General features: G+C 30.9%; 1 long non-coding RNA gene across 1 annotated transcript in view; it reads left to right on the forward strand.

Annotated features, from left to right (window-relative positions):
* The first annotated feature begins 3,066 nt into the window (after window positions 1-3,066).
* LOC139425995 (uncharacterized) overlaps window positions 3,067-8,103 on the forward strand; it is a 35,979-nt gene continuing 30,942 nt past the window's right edge. Inside the window, exon 1 of the long non-coding RNA XR_011637225.1 lies at window positions 3,067-3,188. This is a non-coding gene — a long non-coding RNA (uncharacterized lncRNA). The remainder of the gene's footprint in view (window positions 3,189-8,103) is intronic.

The following is an 8,103-nucleotide window of genomic DNA, read 5'->3' on the forward strand; positions in this document are numbered from 1 at the left end:
TGATGGCATGTCTTTGGATCATCCCTAGTTATGTTTCCCAGACCGTTGCTAAAAATCCATTGTACAGCTTTAGTGTGACGTAAATAATTTTCCTACCTACCTGTCATATGGTCGCCTTCAATACTTGTTTTTAATAATTATGATAAAATAAAAAGTACACACTATAAATCAGAAATTGATTTTTGAATGAAAAGACACATGTGTTATGTGATGAAAAGACACATGTGTTATCAAAACCTGATTAGTGGTAATCGAGGTTAATTATAGTAAAAGTGAAAATAAAATCTTCTGAAACTAGTTTATTTATTTGTTTTTTAATTATTATTTATTAGTTTATTGATCAGAATTAGATAAAAGTGACAGGCGGTTTTTGATTGAATTTGAACACCTTTCGCTTTTAATTGATAGTTAAATTGGGTTTTAAAGGTTCCAAACTCATCTTCATTTTTAATCTCCTCGATTATAATTCATCGGATTTTGATGGCAAATTTTGAATATGAATTAAGACTAAAATTCTATTAATATACAGAATGCACTTTAAGCTCCCCCTCTTAATGTAAATTATGAATATTTTTTCTCGTTTTTCTCTTCTGTCTTATTTTTTTTCTTTGCTTTTCCTCCTTTTTTTCTCCCGTTTTTTCCTTTTATTGAAGCTTATCGTAACTGGAGTGGGGGGGGGGTGGCTGAGGCCTATAATGGGTTAGGGTAGCATTGAAATTATAGCAGGAGTTCGATGAAATGAAATATAAGGTTTAATGCTTTTTCAAGGACATGGCCTGAGCTGGTATGATATGAGTTCGTAAAATCAGACGTGCAATCAACAAAAAGGCATCAGCTGAAAGTAACGATTACGTAATACATAATATGGAATGTTAAATAAATGGATATTTTTTTAAGAAAACGAGGCACTAACAGACTCAAAAGGAAACTTCTTTTTCAAAAAATTACTTAAGACTTGCATTGAAAAACAAATTTGTCGCAAGAGGACCAAAAATGAAAATTTTAGTTTAGCTTGAATTACTGGAAAAAAATATTTATCTTTCCTTAAAAATCTGATTCATAGCTGTACCTTCTTATTATTGCTCCAAATTTATACAACTTTATCACCAACTTGTTCTAAAGGAACGAAATTGCTGTTCCAAAACGACAATCTCACAATTACATCACTGGCTAAAACACAAATTTAAACAAATATTAAATTCTCAATACTACTAAAAAATGGAAGAAATGAAAAATCCAAAATTTAAAAATTTAGTTGTTTGAGGAGAAACAGCTCAAAACGTAATTTAAATGCATATGCAATGGTTAAAAATGAATTTTATTTACATATCATACATATAAGTTGATGTGATTTCTCGAGAAGTAAATTTTTTATTCCTTTGTGAATGTGCTAGTCCAAATTAAAAGGTCTCCTCAGCTGTGTGATCTCGCTGTTTTGCCAAACGCTTTGTAGCGTAAAGGTAGCGGTTCGTATCCCCACCATATGCATCTTTGTAATGTCTTTCTCTCAGCTGAGCTATATTCTCCTTAGCTTGACAAGAGCCGTATTTTAATAAGCACACAAGCGTGCCTACGTAGCGCTAGAAAAATAATAAAATAAAAAATCTTTGTAGTTATTGATCGTGCAATAACTAGCAATTTTGGGTCATGATCCAGTGATCTCTTGTTTGGAAGCTTTTAAGCTATTGTCATCTAGACTCTAATGGATAATAAACCTATAAGGAGTCTTATTTGAAATTTTATTATGTGGCCAATTTGCAAAGATACTAAATAGACAATTTTGAATTCAGTATATTGATAAGAATCTCAGTCAGAAACACCCTTAAGGATTTAATTTCGTTAGACGAGGAAGGCGTCTTGTGTTCCTCCTTATATTTTGCCATTTTTTGATGCATACAATACCGTTTAATTTCTTTACGTTGAAAATGTAGAGATGTTTGTGTTTGGCGTTGTAATGCCCCATCCAGCGTTTGTGTAACTGGAAACAATAATTCATCCAACTAACCACAGTTTCAGTCATAGATTAATATCAGCAGTGATGCTTGTATTTACAATACAAGGAGCTGATTGTAAGTCTATGTCAAATTAAAGAAGAAAAAAAGCACAAATTAGAATTATATTAGCATATCACAAGAAATACATGTAAAGTTATGATTGGAAACAATAATTCTTCCAACTAACCACAGTTTCAGTCAAAGATTAATATCAGCAGTGATGCTTGTATTTACAATACAAGGAGCTGATTGTAAGTCTATGTCAAATTAAAGAAGAAAAAAAGCGCAAATTAGAATTATATTAGCATATCACAAGAAATGCATGTAAAGTTATGATTGGAAACAAACCCGATACCTTCACGTTTTAGACTATAGGAGTTTCCAAAAAAAAAATATATAAACTAAAAAGCAATTCAACTTATACTTTTTGTAATAAAATTTCAATGCTTTGTATTGAAACGAGGATTTCTTTTAAGACAAAAAGACTTAATCTTGGAAAAAAGAAAAATCAACAATTTAGCGCCACAATTATCTCTCACATACAAAAACACAATAAATTACCTCTATAATATATTGCTCTTATGTAACATATCNCGCTTCGGTAGCCCGACGACCTGCACGCGAAGTCGAGCACTTTACGGTAGCACAGTTTAACGAGGACCAATACCGCACACCCTCGGTCCCTACGCAGACTGATCCAAGTGGTCACCCACCCGCACACTGACCGCAACCAGTGATGCTTGACTTCGGTGATCTGATGGGAACCGTGTTGACCAAGGTGGCAACCTCGCCTCAAGTTTATTGCTTTACTGAAATTACACACATTTACAGGTTCAATTTAGGCTTATAAACATTTGTCAAGATGAAGGACAGATAGAACAATTCAGAGAAGGACATCACGAAGAATGCATCCATGGTTACGGCCGGATTCGAACCAACTACCTCAACGCTTCACATAGCGTTTGGTGGGTGATACCGCTAGGCAAGGGAGGCTTCTCCCGAAGTATATGGAATAAAAGCATTTTCGCTGAAATAGGCAGTTGGAAACGTATTGAGATGAAAAAGTAAACCAAACAAATAAGCATGTTATAAACGATTACTCCAGAATCAGTGTATAGGATTCTGATCAAATATTTTTATTTTTTATTATTATTTGTGAATAAATTTGAAATCTTGCATGATGATTATAGCAGTGTAAGTAAAATTTTTTGAATGTTTGCGTTACTTGAAATATTTTACGTAAAAAATATATTTGTATACCATTTATACTTTATCAGCATTTCTATTCGTTTACACGTGTACTAATTTTTTATAAAATACATTTTGAAAGTACTTATATTAGTTTGGAAAAATAGTTGCATTTCTATTGAAAATTTCAGATTTTTTTTAATATTTTTTAATTGTGTATATCGATATCTTGATTTTTCGAAGTTATGCTTAAATAACAATTTAATTCATGAAAAATACGACTTTGACATATTACAACTAGTAAAATAAATCAGAAATGAAGTGAATGATTTTAAATTAATCGAAACTTGATGTACTTGTAAGATTTTTTATTTTATTTATTTATTTATTTTATTTTATTTTATTTTTTCTTTAATTTTACCAAATATCAGATTCTATATTCATATGCCGTCATTGAAGGTGAAAAATAAACAAAAAGGAAATTCAAAATTAATAAGTAAATTGCACTAAAATTAATTGCAATCTAATAAATTGCAATCTTTGATTATTATTCAAGATCAAAACATTTCTCGTATAAAAATCAAAAATTAAAAAATTATCCTGTTTGAAATTCATTTATAGCAATCACAACGCAAATATGAGATGACAAAGCGGGATACTTTTTTTAAAACTGCTATAAGAGATGCATTTTGAAAACTTAAGTTCTATAATTTACAATATAAAAATAAACTAGCGATACTCGGGGTGTTGCGTACTAATCACCTTGCATATTTAAAAAAATCCTTGTAAGAACACTGAGTGTTGTCAAGGTTTGTAAATTAGTATTTAATTGAGTTAAAACAAAAGTTTGATTGAGATTATATTAAATAGCTTGGGCTATTGAGGCTGTAAAGAGTAAGCCGCACTTTTTCAAGAGCTGTTTTTTTTTTGCTTAAAACTTATTATTAGTATTGTTTTCAAATAGATATTTTAAAAGTTTCCGGTATGTCAATTATATAGTAATACAATGTACAAAAATCTTTTCAGCGTGTAAAGCGTTTCATCAAAAACGCTCTTATGAAAAATTTGACAATGGGGCTTATTATTTTCATTCTCATTCTTCATGCAAATTTATTTATCTAATGAGAATATAGTGTTTTTGCATTTCGCTAGAAGCTTCACACTTATTGAGTCCAATAATAATTCGTCAGAATATGAAAACTTTCGCAATGCCGAGTTATAATGATGTGCAAAAAGGATTTTTTTTTATATAAAGTGTCCTAAAAATTATAATGCTCAAAAAATAAACGAAACACCAGGAATTACTTCACGTCTATTTAACAGATTTTCATGTACTATGTCTCAATCTTAATGGTTCGAGGGGGTAATTTCAAATATGCTAATTGATTAGCGTAGGTGATATTTTAAGTTAAGAAATGAGTCACACAAACGTATTTTCTTTGAATAAACATACAATTTTTTCGAAGGATTATGATATGGTCAGGATAGCCTGGTTGGTAGGGCACTGGAACCATGCCCAAGAGGTCGTAGATTCGATCCCTGCCGGCCGAAGACTCTCCATGTAGTAAATGGTGACTGATGCACGTTAAATCTGCTGTAGTCACAAAGCCCTCTATGTTCCCATAACAAATCAATACCTCTGGGGATCCAGGAGTTTCCTTGTCTTCTGGATTGGTTCAAAATTGCAAGACTGCGGAGTTCAACATTAGTAGTCGTAAACCCAAAATTGGATCGGTTGTTCAACGACGGTTACAAAAAGGATTATGATTTCTGACTTCCAAAATAGCCTCAACCTGGAAATTTTGTCCCAATAAAGCTGTTTAAAAGTTCGGATCCTTCAATATTAATTTTACTTTTCGTGTATTTAGCCTCATTTTGAGAAATTTTTAAACGAATCGAAATTTTTTTGTGCGCAATTTTAAATTTTATTGATCCAAAGATAATTCAACACAAATGATTTTTAAGAATTATTCATTATGTTTTATTATTTCATTTAATAATAGTCGAAAAAATTTTGCATTCCAGGAATACGAATTTTCACAAAAAAAAATGTCTTTTCAAATAGCCTTTTCAAAAAAATGTCTTTTCAAATGTCTTTTAAAAAATGTCTTTTCAAATAGCGAAATACTAATTTTGAACAAAATCGGTTGAATTATCTTGGTTATACGATTTTTAAATATCTGACTTTTCCTTTTAAATTTGATTTTTTTTTTTTTAAATCTGATTTTTCAGAAATTATTCGACGGATTTCGTTTAAATTTTGTATTTTAACATATAAAATTACATTCTTTAAAATGACATAAAATTTTTATACCTTGCAATTCAAAAATTTTTCGATTATTATTAAGTAAAATAACGAAACATAATAAACAGTGATTTAAAGCCAACTTTTTAGTTGAAATATCTTTGTATAAACGGATTTTATAATTGTGTGCTAAAACTTTCTCCATCCGTTTATAAAGTTTTTAAGATATGAGGAAATACGCTAAAAGTAAAATTAATATTAAGTTGGCCCATGCTTGGGCCGACCTCCTGACCAAACTATTGGGGCCATATTTTACAGACTGAGTCTACCTCCTACATTTTGGGGGTCAGGAATCATAATCCGTCTAAAAAAAAAAGGTATGTTTATGTATGTCAGGTATGTCAGAGCAAGTACGTTCCTGCGTCTTATTTCGTAACTTAAAATATCGTTTGCACTAATTAATTAGCTTTCGCTATTATTTCCATGTATAAAAATCCAAAATTCTAATTCAAAAATTCAATGTATAATATATTGAGGCAACTTCCTTTAGCCACTACGATTGAGTTCTAGTATGTGAAAATCCGATCATTAGATCAAAAGTTATTTAGGGTGTTTCGTTTAGTTTTTGCGCACTGAACATTAAGGGAACACTCCGTAGTGTTGAGATATTTGTGAGAGGAAAAGTTAGTTTAGATTGTAGAAGAGTGCGACGAGTTCTTTGCATTAGCTTATAGCTCTGTTTTTCCATTAATGTAGCTTAGGGTTGAGGCTTGAAAGATAGCAGGAGGTTGTAGTTAAAAGTCAGAAGCAATTTGTGGCTTAAGTTTGTTTATAATTTTAATTTCCTAATGTCTTGTTTTCAAAAAACTCCAATTTTTGTTATTTGTAAGAATGCCTTTGCAACCAGATGTTCTTAAATGTTTTTTTTTCTTCGAAGCTGTCTTACTATTATAGAGATGGTTTACGTAATTTTTAAGATTAATATTTTTTTAATAAAAAATGCTTTGTTGCAAAACAAAACACTGATTTATAATCAGTTGAAACTCGGCCTTCAGAGATCTCTCATTGTGATGTAAACAAAAAAGCTTTGAATATTGAGTCAAAAATATTCCAGATTCCGATTGTTTAATTGTCTTTTATTAAAAATGTTTATCTACAAAAAATATAAACATATGGTATTTAAGATTTGAATACATAGATTGTTAACCACAAACCTTGATGTCAAAACACTGTTATAATACTAAGAATTAAAATGTGCTCCTACTAATTATTTTCATTACTGCGTGAATTTTAATGACTTGTGAACATATTTGTACACGTGCCAATCTGAAAGCAACGAAAAATAATAAAATCGCCTTAAGAAAAAGAGAAGCATTGCAATCATAGGGGCTAATATTGCAATGATGGATACTTAATTAGAAAGATCAAGATTGCATCGAAGAGAAAAAAAGAATATTTAGAAAATTCTAGATCGTATTACCAACCGGTTCGATATACTCTTTATCTCGAATGTCAGAATTCCAGGGACAGAGTTTTATCTTTTCAGGGCTGGATTGCTAAATTTGTATTCGTTACTATTTTCATGTTTTGTTGTTTCAAAAGGGACTTGCATTTTAAGCGAGACAAATACAGTTTTGTTTTGTAACTAACGTAATCGTTATGTATGAAGTGAGTGGGGTAATATAATGATAAGCCAAATTTTTTAATTGCTAAGGAGAGCGTTTTTTGTGAGAAACAACACGGTTTTGATGTAGGCCCGGGAACAGAATTTGTGGAGTGGATCTGCAGCACTATCTTCAAATGTTCGAATTTGTTTGCGCCCTTAACGCAGTCAGGCATTAGTTTATTATTGTAAAAATTCAACTTTATCTAACATACATGAAGCAAAATTTTCAATTCTGAGGACTTTAAAAATTGACGCAGTCAGGCATTAGTTTATTATTGTAAAAATTCAACTTTATCTAACATTGTATATGAAGCAAAATTTTCAATTCTGAGGTCTTTAAAAATTATACATAAAAACTTTATGTAGTTAAAATTTAAGGTGAATTTTATGCAATAATTTAAAAAATATGTACTAAATCTCTATACTGTAAAGTCTGTAACCAAGTAACAATTTTTTGTAATTTCTATTCTTTGTTGCAATTCAGCCTTTTAATTATCATTAGAAACAAGTTTGGAGATGTTTTAAAGATGAGTTTCAGCAATCCCTACTATTTTTTTTCCACATTAAAAGGAACACTTAGATAAAAAATGATCTGCAGACGCTGCAATAATCTGCAGCGCTCTCTGCTGTGCTAGTGGATTTCTGTTACCGGGAAGCTAGTTTATAATCCAAAGGTCTTTAACGACTCGATCTCTTTTTTGGAGAAGTTTCGCTTGGTTGTAGTTTCAAATATAATGCAAGTTTTCATTTCTTTTAAAATGTGTTATCTGAGCTAAAAAAAAAAGCAAAAAATATGCCAAACCGGAAAGCGGGTTGTTAAAAGCTGTTGGATTGGAAAATCGCTACCGGGAATGTCAGTAAAAAAATGTTTTTATGTGATGTGCTGAAATCTACATTTTTGAAAACTTTGGAGTATGTTCAATTCGCGATCGCAACGAACTATAGGGGGCGTTGTTGTATGAGACTAATACCTGCGATTTCTATGGACTAACTTTAGCTCCAAACATTTC

This window comes from Parasteatoda tepidariorum, chromosome 7, assembly GCF_043381705.1.
Source record: "Parasteatoda tepidariorum isolate YZ-2023 chromosome 7, CAS_Ptep_4.0, whole genome shotgun sequence".
In the NCBI taxonomy this organism is placed as follows: Eukaryota; Metazoa; Arthropoda; class Arachnida; order Araneae; family Theridiidae; genus Parasteatoda; species Parasteatoda tepidariorum.